Consider the following 11,103-nt stretch of genomic DNA (forward strand, 5'->3'; position numbering starts at 1 on the left):
GATTAAATTGGTGAACAGGGATTGGCTGGGATGTCCTGAGTCTCTTCCTGAGGCGGATCACAGCTTCCCTTATCATCTGTCATTAACGCTTAATTATATTATGGTTGACAGATTCGAATGTAAATTAGGGATGTCTATATTTTTGTATTTAATGTTTACCAAAGAGTCATGAAGTATGGATTGTTAGGTGTCTTAAATTCAAGACAGACAGACAGACAGACAGGGTTATTTGATTAAAAAAAAAAAAAACAAAGAAAAGTTACGTATGCTCTATCCCAAATCTCTATGCATAGTTACAAAACTGAAGGCTTTTAGTATCACTCTAATGACCATTAGAAGGATGCTCCCCTATCACGTCAAGGCAAACCTCTTAGGTGGGTCCTACACTGACTATTCACCTTGCTTCCTTCAGCTTCAGGAAAATAAATCTCGGAGACAGAGAGGGGTATTTTTCTAAACCCCGACACATGTGTGATACAAAAATAAATACAAATACACAAAAATAAGTCTTGCGCTCACACTCCCACTACTCCTGGGAAGCAGCAATGTCCATAGTACACATCAGCCCTAATACATACAATAAAACCAAATAAAAGAGTTACATGCGCTCTATCCCGAATACCTACGCATATTTACATAACTGGAGGTTTTTAGTATCACAGATTTCAAAGCAGGCACTAGATGTTACTGAATCCCCTGTTCTGTGTTAGTTGCAAAAATCAAATTTCTATCGTGTTTACCTAAATTGCAAATTCAGTTTGAAATGTTATTTTAAAGAAACACCGTACTCACTATAACAATTTCATCTATAAGAAGTTGTTATAGTGCGTTGTTTGTTATTCTTCCCTCCTTATTGCCCCAAATTTCAATACTTAAGTAATTAGAAGGGTTGGAAGTATGGATTTAAGCCACACCTTTAAGCCCTCTAGGTATGAGAGGTGGGACTGTTACTTCCTGGTTCTCATACCCTATCATAGCGTGACATCACTCACGCATGCACAGTGCCGTCACTCATAGACACAGTGATGGTAGACTCACCCAGCCGTTTCAGAACTACAACACCCATTATAAGTTACCTGTCTTATTGCTGCCCTAAATAACTTTGACAATTCTAATTTAGAGGAGCCCTGATTGTCTCGGCCCAGATCGGGATTCTGTGTAGGTATTCTAAACCCAAACACATACAGCACAGCAGTGAATGGAAGGGAATGGGTTTTGAGTGGTAGGTAAGAACAAATGAACCCATGGATCCACTAACAGTGGTGGCTGGGGGTTTAGAGATAAACACCACCTTCTGGGCTTTACTTGCAGATGCCAATGGAACCTTTAACCTACCAAATGATTACATGATCACAGATATAATGATTTGGAATTGAATTATATAAATTGCTATATTATAGATCAATCGGTTTTTGCATGTTTATTATGGGCCTCCTGTATTTCTGCCTTGTCTTGGATAATCAGCAGATGCCATTGTATTGCAAAGATCTGTATTTTAACGTGTCCCTGCTTAGTGACAAAGGAAAAGGATTTATATCCCACTTTGCCTTATTTACATCTGGGGTGCCATCTGTTGTGTTAACGCAGCCCCAATGTCCCATGAAGCCTATCCCCTGCAGGGTGATGGATGAACAGAAATGTGTTCTATCCTTCCCGAAATCCAGACTATTAATTTAAAAGGCCTGCCTATCTCCATTAGCAGAACTCCCATCCCAGCTGTGTCTTCATATCTGTGCATGGAGACTGGTCCAGAGGGGACAGGACATCATATCACAAACCACATACACGTGTTGGGCCACTCTGAGACTGGAACAAGGAGGGGGCTCTCCCCAGCCTGGGAATTTGGGATCACAGAGGTCGAACCGAATGGGGAAAATAATAACTCTGCCAGCAGAGAAATGGGAGCGTAAAGAGAAAGAATAGGATGGTCTGAGATAACTGTACCAAGCATCTTGGTACAGGAATAGATAGAATAAAAACATAGATACTGCTAGATCCGCAAAGTGTGTGAGTGCCTCCTTGCAAGCCTGGGGATGGATGGATATATTGCACAGCGCTACGGAATCTGATGGCGCTATATAAAATAATAATATATTTTATACCGATGGGGTACCTACTACATGAATATATTTGATACCCTTTGTCGAGAGGGAAAAAAAAATAGGGATGTTTTAACATGATCTACAAACAGATAAGAAATCACTGTAACTACACTCAGAACACTGTGTCTTTCACCAACACAACACAATAACCATGCTTAAAGGAACATTCTGTCCGGGTACCATAACAACTTAATCTGAATTAAGGTATTATAGTGCCAGGTGGTCCCTTGTGTTGGTTTACGCTCTCAATCAGGCTCCCTGATCCATAGCTTCCTTAGTCTGTGAGAAGAGGGCAGGGGCACAGATAAACGGCGCTGGATTCAAGACGTTGGGGTTAAACTATTGCGAACGGTAAGCCAGCACCAAGGGATCCCTGGTACTGTAATAGCTTCATTCAGATTACGTTGTTACGGGGCCGGAAGTGTTCCAACTAATCTGCTAAACAGTGAGTTTTCTTGCTGTGGAGCTCTGTGATACACTCATGCACAGCACACAGGGTGTATTGCTGTGAAGCTCTGTGATACACTCATGCACAGCACACAGGGTTTATTGCTCTGGAGCTCTGTGATACACTCATGCACAGCACACAGGGTTTATTGCTGTAGAGCTCTGTGATACACTCATGCACAGCACACAGGGTTTATTGCCGTGGAGCTCTGTGATACACTCATGCACAGCACACAGGGTTTATTGCTGTAGAGCTCTGTGATACACTCATGCACAGCACACAGGGTTTATAGCTGTGGAGCTCTGTGATACACTCATGCACAGCACACAGGGTTTATTGCCGTGGAGCTCTGTGATATACTCATGCACAGCACACAGGTTTTATTGCCGTGGAGCTCTGTGACACACTCATGCACAGCACACAGGGTTTATTGCCGTGGAGCTCTGTGATACACTCATGCACAGCACACAAGTTTTATTGCTGTTGAGCTCTGTGATACACTCATGCACAGCACACAGGTTTTATTGCGGTGGAACTCTTTTGACACTGTTGCACATAGAAGGCTTATCAATAAACTACAATCTTTGAGTTTGGATTCCAATATTGTTGAATGGGTAAGGCAGTGGCTGAGTGACAGGCAACAGAGGGTTGTAGTCAATGGAGTATATTCAAAGCTTGGGCTTGTCACCAGTGGGGTACCTCAGGGATCTGTACTTGGACCCATTCTCTTTAATATTTTTATTAGTGATATTGCAGAAGGTCTTGATGGTAAGGTGTGTCTTTTTGCGGATGATACTAAGATATGTAACAGGGTTGATGTTCAAGGAGGGATAAGCCCAATGGAAAATGATTTAGGTAAACTAGAAAAATGGTCAGAGTTGTGGCAACTGACATTTAATGTGGATAAGTGCAATATAATGCATCTTGGACGTAAAAACCCAAGGGCAGAGTACAGAATATTTGATAGAGTCCTAACCTCAACATCTGAGGAAAGGGATTTAGGGGTGATTATTTCTGATGACTTAAAGGTAGGCAGACAATGTAATAGAGCAGCAGGAAATGCTAGCAGAATGCTTGGTTGTATAGGGAGAGGTATTAGCAGTAGAAAGAGGGAAGTGCTCATGCCATTGTACAGAACACTGGTGAGACCTCACTTGGAGTACTGTACACAGTACTGGAGACCCTATCTTCAGAAGGATATTGATACCTTAGAGAGAGTTCAAAGAAGGGCTACTAAACTGGTTCATGGTTTACAGGATAAAACTTACCAGGAAAGGTTAAAGGATCTTAACATGTATAGCTTGGAGGAAAGACGAGACAGGGGGGATATGATAGAAACATTTAAATACATAAAGGGAATCAACACAGTAAAGGAGGAGACTATATTTAAACGAAGAAAAACTACCACAACAAGAGGACATAGTCTTAAATTAGAGGGACAAAGGTTTAAAAATAATATCAGGAAGTATTACTTTACTGAGAGGGTAGTGGATGCATGGAATAGCCTTCCAGCTGAAGTGGTAGAGGTTAACACAGTAAAGGAGTTTAAGCATGCGTGGGATAGGCATAAGGCTATCCTAACTATAAGATAAGGCCAGGGACTAATGAAAGTATTTAGAAAACTGGGCAGACTAGATGGGCCGAATGGTTCTTATCTGCCGTCACATTCTATGTTTCTATGTTTCTATGTAACTCTGTGATACACTCATGCACAGTACACAGGTTTGTTTTGCTGTGGAGCTCTGATACACTCATGCGCAGCACACAATGTTTATTGCTGTGGAGCTCTGTGATACACTCATGCGCAGCACACAGGTTTGTTTTGCTGTGGAGCTCTGTGATACACTCATGCACAGCACACAGGGTTTATTGCTGTGGAGCTCTGTGATAAACTCATGCACAGCACACAGGGTTTATTGCTGTGGAGCTCTGTTATGTGTTTACATTGTGTAAACATTGTGTATTGTGTTTACATTCATAGAGTTTTGTGGATGGGATCATTATGGCGCAGTTTTTTCACTTTGCACAGAACTACAAGAAGTGTAATAGGGCACACTAACCACTATAACCACTACAGCTAATTGCAGTAATTATGGTACACAGTTTTATTAGCAGTTCCAGCCTATCATCTTTCAAAACAGGATGAACAATGCAGACTCTTATTTTCACATTTGCACAACTGTAGTAGAAGGTCGGGGTTTCCAGTGCCAGGACTTCCCAGCTACGTCAAACCGCTGAGCACCATAGCTACTACAATAGGCTGGAATGGTTATAGTGCCTATAATGTCCCTTCAAAACACACTGTTCCCCTGAAAGGTATTTCTTAAATCAACTAAAACAGTAATGCAACTCATTCAGCATTCAGCTGTAATTACTAATTTTAAAGGAAAAGTACATTAGCAAATAGAATAATTTAGGATCTGATGTTCTGATGGGTATATGAAAGCCCGGTTTGTAATAGCTGCAGATCTAGTATTGGGGCTGATGAAGAAGGGGAAAGTTTGCAAAGGCTGCAGGCTTACTCTCTGCGCAATTGCCAACTCTTGAGTCTAGCTCCACTGAATCGAATAACCATGAAATAACAGCCATGTTGGATCACACTGTGATTTCACCTGATTCAAGGAAGCATGCTTGTTTCCCAGCTCTTACCTCCCATTTCCCAAGCTGCGAGCCTCATGGCGAGTACTCTCTTTGCTGCTGCCAGTGTGGTGTGCGCCCTACGAGCAATTATTAAGATTCCAATTTTGGCATCAAGATACAACAGATTTGTGGGTGCAGAGTGTGGGCTTCGTTTCTTACCTGGCACCAATGGAGTAGCCTTTTCTCCATTTGTTTTGGCCCTAACTGCTGGGACCTGGTCTCTATATTTCAGCTCTCTTACTAACCGGGGAATAGTCAGAGTGTGTTACATCTGTATCCTGTGACATCCAAGAGCCTACACAACCCAACACAACGATGGTCCTATCGTTCTACGTATAGAGAGTATGGCTCTTTGACAGTGACTGAATTGTCTGCTTTGCAGGGCATGGGCATGGCTCAATGGAAAAGGAAAAAAGACTGACAAAAATAATTCAATAATAAACTAAAAGAGTTACTTTCTCATGAGAATGTCCTTTTCATTTTTGCAGTTTTCTTTCAAATAAGCGGAACTATTGAAATATTAGTGTTTGTGAATATACCCAGTATTTATCAGCAGTAACACACTAATGCATGACATTAGACTTGTGTAAAAATGCATTTTAGCGGTTTTGAAAGTATTAAGTTCTTTTTGCTCTACGCCTGAAAAATAAATTAATCTTGGATTTACCTGTGGAGTCTTATTCATTGAATAATAATAACGCCCCTCCCGCGTATCTGTATGGACCCAACAGAAGGGGAAAGGTGTCAAAGTGTGACAATTTAGTGTATTGTTACATCAATAGAAAACAATTCATTTTAATTAATGAAAGTATTGTATGCCTATGTTTTATGTAAGACAGAAGTACCTAAATTGCTTTTCTTAAGACAATTAAATGCTATAGAAGAGGGGGACTAAGGCAGATACCCAGTTGCTGTAGAAATACATCTTGATACTATGCCACATCCCGCAGGTCTCAAATAGAAATAGAAAAAAAAGTTACGAATAGTTAACCCAATGGTCAGCTTATACCTAGTAGAAACCCCGCTATTCTGAATTATAGCCTTAAAAGGGACACTATACTCACCAGAACAAGTGTAGCTTAATGTGGTTGTTCTGGTGTCTACTGCCTGTCCTGCAGGATTTCTAATGCAAAGGTAGTGTTTACATTACTGACTGTTAACACCTCTAGTGGCAGTCACTCAGATGGCCACTAGATGGGCTTCCTAGGTCAGTGCTGCACAAAGCATGGAGACGCTGAACATTCCTCATAGACATGCATTGATTTAAACCATCTCTACGAGGAGATGCTGATTGGTGCAGAGCAGTGTTTGCCGCACATGCACAATGGGAAAGCATTGGATCGGCTGAGAATCAATCTTAAAGGGACACTCCAGGCACCCACACCAATTCTGCCCATTGGAGTGGTCTGGGTTCCAAATCCCACTACTCTTAACCCTGCAAGTGTAATTATTGCAGTTTTTTTTTTATAAACTGCAATAATTACATTGCAGGGTTAACTTCACCTCTAGTGGCTGTCTACTAGACAGTCACTAGAGGTCACTTCCTGACTCATAGCACAGATTATCTGTGCTAGAGCGTCGCTGGACGTCCTCAAGCTGCGTGAGGACCTCCAGCGTCGCTCATTTCCTCATAGGAAAGCATTGAAAATATTTTTTAATGCTTTCCTATGGGGAGACCTAATGCGCATGCGTGGCATTGCTGCGCATGCGCATTAGGTCTCCTCGGCTGGTGGGCGGGATCAGTCTCGCCCACCGGCCGACGGAGTCAGGAAGAGGAGCGGCGTGGAGGAGGAGACAGCGCCGAGGGACATCGCCGCTGCCTCAGGTAAGTGACTGAAAGGGTTTTCACCCCTTCAGTAACTGGGCATTGGGGGGTGGGAGCGAGAGGGAACCTGCAGTGCCAGGAAAACGGATTGATTTCCTGGCACTGAAGATTTCCTTTAATGATCTCAGCCAATAATGCGCAGCCAGCCACAACAGACCTAATTTTAATTGGGGAGAGGAGAGCTGGAAGCCTAAATGGCAGTTTGAATACTATAGTGTAAGGAATAAGTTTGTATTCTTGACAGTACAGCGTTCCTTTAAAAAGGTCTCTCCTCTTCCCAAATTAAAATATAACTTAAAGGGGGAGGGGCCTGACAGCCAAGATGGCCGGACGTACTGGATAAGAGCTCCGGGGACAAACCTAACCTAAACATTGCATTACCTCGCCGGAAACAACTTTCTGTGACCAGCACCCAATTGGGCACACAACGGTATCCGAACCTTGTAATTAACCCCAACGGAACCGCAGTCCGGCCTAGCCTAAAGCATGACACGCATGGATATCGCTGGAGAGACAGCCGCAACACATGGCGTCCTTCAGCGCGGGCCCCCGTCCCGTCCCCCTCTACGGACCAGCAGGAGTCGTCTCGGTCCCCAGCAGCCCCCGCTGAACAGCAAAGCTAGCCCCGGCTGCACTATCTAGCCTAAGCGTTAGGGACAACAGGCACCACAATATGGCGGAAGCACCCCAGCGACCTTCACCTACACAAACACAGTCAGGCGGCCAGGGCCAAAAGCCGTCCAAGCACTACCTCACGCAACTGGACACCATACTCCAACGATTCTGGGAGCATCTGGAGCACCACAGCAGACAGGCACAACCCGGAGGAGGAGATGAGGGTGGAGACGGAGGGGCTTTTCTTGGGCAAATCCCTCAGAGCCACTGCCACCAAGCACCCCAAATGTCGACCTGGGCCGAAGGGTCTTAGTTCAAGTAAGGATATGGATTGAATGTAGACTTTCTGGTCCACGAACCCCATAAGCAAGCACTCCCAAACAAGAGCTTCCGTATAACCAGGGGACTACACCTGAACCATCCGACTTACTATTCTGTTATGCTCCCAATCCACCTTCAAGCTACTTCTTTATCTACTCTCATTTTGTCTTAACAAGTCACCTCAGGACTGCCCTCGCCAGTTTCCAAATCTCGGTGTGGGCTGTGCATATAAACCTGGATCCAGGACTGACAACACGCTTCCCGACAATTTCACTTCCTACCAACACAATCCTGCATTTATGTTGAAATATATGCCTGATATACAGCTAACTAATGCCTAATCTGTAAGAGTTACGTAGTGAGTGTGCAGCCATAGTTAGGCTATGTCCCCATGCTAGCGCAGTTCTCATGATTATTAGAATGTACCAAGCATAGCTCTTTACAGTATCAAAACGAGGAGACACAGTGGTTATCCTATCATGAATACCAAGAATGTTACAAGGCGTGCACTCTTAAGCACAGTATTATCAATACTACTATAATGCTTAGCCTGACAACCAAAGCATAGTGTAACGTGAAGCCCGATTTGCCCTGAGAACCCTTCGTAATACAGACGTCTAATTAGCCTCGCTTACACACCAATATGGTACTTAATGCATGACCCAACTCAGTGATGGCTAACATTGACACCAAAAATTGAGTCTAAAAGCTAGCTGAGCATCATGGTAAATGTAGTCCAGAAACAATTTAAGGTGTCAAGGTTAGCCAACATTGACCTAACTAGTCAATTTATCTGTGGCTTACTCTTGTTCCCTTAACCCTCAATTATTTGATAATCCTTTTATTTTGTTTATAACCTTGATGCAACAGTTTAGCGAGTTCAGATCTTACTTAATATAAAATGAGGCAGTCCTATCTAAGAGATGTTAAACAATCCTGTAATAACCCTATCTTGTGTACAATGCGTTCATCCCCTTTCTTTATTCTGCACCACCCAAATCAAATGCCTTAATCAAATAAAGATTGACATAAAATATATATTTTTTCTCCTAACTATTTAGAAGATTATATACTGAAGACATGCATGCATTTATTATGCATTTTATGATTGGTGATAGAGATTTTATATATAATCTCTAAATTAAAAAAAATTAAACACATGCAAAAAAATTGCAGATCTCTTTGCAAACCCTACCCTTTATGTGCCTGTCTAATCAAAGACTTCCCAATGCAGCTCAATGAGAAAGTCTTTGCAAGGCAGGTGCTCTGGGCAATTGCTGCCTCTTGAGTTTAGCTCCACTGAGCTAAATAATCAGGAACAGAACCGGTTACCGGATTGATAACAATGGGTTGTAGCCAGGTTAATTTATAAAAAAAAAGTGCCAATTTCTATTGAAGGCTGCACTTTGTAAAATGGAAAAAATAAAGTGGTCACACTTCACACAAAGCACTTGAGCAAGCTAAACTATTTTAGGGGTTAGGGTGTCCTTTAAAAAAAAAAAAAAAAAAAAAACGAACAATCCTGGACATTTGAATTTGATTTTGAATGATCAGATCCCAATAAAAACACAACCACTAGGTGAAAAAAAAATAATCAAAAGGGAATTTTATTTATAAAGAAAAAACAATTAAATTAAATAATCAGGATTTCACAGTTAACAGATTTAACCCAATACCATTCAATTGAAGTCAAGTTAGGAATGCTAATTACATTTTCAAAATGTTCCATCCAACAAATGTATTTTCCCCTTTCAAAGTGCAAGACTCCTATTGTCGGACTTGGCAATCTTTCATTCGGTTTGGTACCATAGTCCTGAGAAGTCATAGAAGCAAAGACTGTTACCATGCCGCCAACCATAGGTAGTCACACAACATTTGCCAGCTAGCACTTCTCTTACAATTGCAAAGGAGATTTGCCACAGGGAATGAGCAAACCAAAGTATGTCAATGAGCTATAACAAAGTTACAAATTTTCTGGAGAAAAGTGGCTTTAACCCTCAGTAGCCACAGGGGTGGTGACATAGCTCCTGATTATTCAGAAAAAGATTGGTCACATTAGTGTTAAATAGGCAGTTAGCGTGAGTGAGAAGATTGAATTACTTTAACGTTCATTTGTGCTTTTTGAAGTTTAAAAATCGTGAAGTTATTTTGCATAATTATGGTTTAAACATTAGTTACCGACCTAGACAAAACTGTGGTTTGTGGTCCTGGGTGCACAAAATTTGCAAAATTAAATGTGCCCACGACAAACTCAATTTCCTCATTTTCACCCCTGTTTTGAGACTGCCAGAACGAATACACTTTTACCAGAGTGGAGGGTCATAACATGCAAAAGCCTTGACAACTAGGGAAGATGGCTACTCCCACCAACAGAGACATACCGTAAGTTGGATTATCAATACATATATCTATTGCTAATTTTAGACTGATGTCCATGGCATTTAAAACTGAACTGCAAAATTAGGGACCTCTGAAATAACAGTTTTAGGGGATTTTTATAAAAAAAAACAGCAGAGAATTTTATGTTCAACGATCGTACTGTACAATTTTGTATCTACCACTGGACTAGGACTACAAAGCTCAGCTACCGCTCTAGCTCTGGATGCACTAGATAATTTAACCCATACCCTTCCCTATGGCTTTAAAATTGAAAATATATTCTTGGTACAGACCCTGAGTTATCCAAATTACTTGTAAGTGAGCTGAGTTGTCAATTTAGAGATTATCTGCATATCTAGGTGAAAGTTTTTCATTATAAAAATGATTAACAGATGCAAAGTTTGAATGACATTCAAAATGTCAGAATTGGCAAAGCGTTGTATATGGCAGGCAAAAACAGCAGAGTTGTAAAAATAACTCAGAAATTTGAACGTTATTTAAATTCTGCTATTTGAGCTCAAATGTACAAATCACCTGTTAATATTGTTTTTAGCAGATTATAGTTTTGGACATAAACACCAACAGCTGAAGGTTCCAACCAAACCAATCTGTAAACCCTTAACATGAATTAAAACCAAAAAAAAAAAAAAACATCTATGTCAGGTGCATTTTAAAAACAAAAAATAAAACAATCTTACAATGAAAGACTAAACTATGACACTTTGCTGAATAAAAGTGATTGCCACTTTTTTGGGGATGTAAAACATTTGAAT

This window comes from Pelobates fuscus, chromosome 8 (genome assembly GCF_036172605.1).
Source record: "Pelobates fuscus isolate aPelFus1 chromosome 8, aPelFus1.pri, whole genome shotgun sequence".
Taxonomy (NCBI): Eukaryota; Metazoa; Chordata; class Amphibia; order Anura; family Pelobatidae; genus Pelobates; species Pelobates fuscus.